The following is a 927-nucleotide window of genomic DNA, read 5'->3' as shown; positions in this document are numbered from 1 at the left end:
TATGTTTGTTCTTCTTAAAGAAGTCTCTCCAACATTTCCTGTAATACTAGCTTGGTCTTGATAAATTCCTTTAGCTTATTTTTGTCTGGGAAGTTATTTTTCTGTCCTTCGACTCTATATAATAGCTTTACTGGATAAAGTATTCCTGGTAGTGGATCCTGGGTTTTCATCACGTCGAATACTTTGTGCCAAGCCCTTCTGGACTGTATAGTCTCTTTTGAGAAATCAGCTGCCTGTCTTATAGGTGCTCCCTTATGGGTAACTAACTGCTTTTCTCTTGCTGCTTTTAAGATTCTTTCTTTGTATTTAACCTTTGCCATTTTAATTTCGATGTGTCTTGGTGTGGGCCTCTTTGGATCCATCTTGTTTGGGACTCTCTGAGCTTCCTGGGGTTGTATGTCTATTTTCTTCACCATGTGAGGGAAGTTTTCCATCATTACTTCTTTATATAGCTCTTCAATGTCTTGTTTTCCTTATGCTACTCTCATGACACAGATATTTTTACATTGAATAGTGTCCCATAGGTTCCTTAAATTATTATTATAGTCTTAACTTCTTTTTCTTGCCATTCTGATTGAGTGTCCTTGGCTCTCCCATCCTCTATATCGGTAGTTTGATCTTCTTTATTCATTCTATTGATTCCATCTAATATACTCTTCATCTCAGATAATGTGTTCTTCATTTCTGACTGGTTCTCTTTTATAATTTCCATTTCCATTTTTATGTGTTTTTTTGTTTCTTTATTAAAGCTCTCACTGAATTCATCTACACTTCCTCTAAGTTCATTGAGCATCTTTATAACCAGTGTTTTGAACTCTGCATCTGTTAGATTGCTTGATTCTATTATGCCTAGATCTCTGTTCTAATCTCTCATATGGTTTCTGTTTCTTTGTTTTCCCATTTTGACTGCCTTTCCGTGTCTCCTTC

Source organism: Pteropus vampyrus, unplaced genomic scaffold (genome assembly GCF_000151845.1).
Source record: "Pteropus vampyrus isolate Shadow unplaced genomic scaffold, Pvam_2.0 Scaffold130, whole genome shotgun sequence".
NCBI lineage: Eukaryota > Metazoa > Chordata > Mammalia > Chiroptera > Pteropodidae > Pteropus > Pteropus vampyrus.
This window is presented reverse-complemented; position numbering follows the sequence as displayed.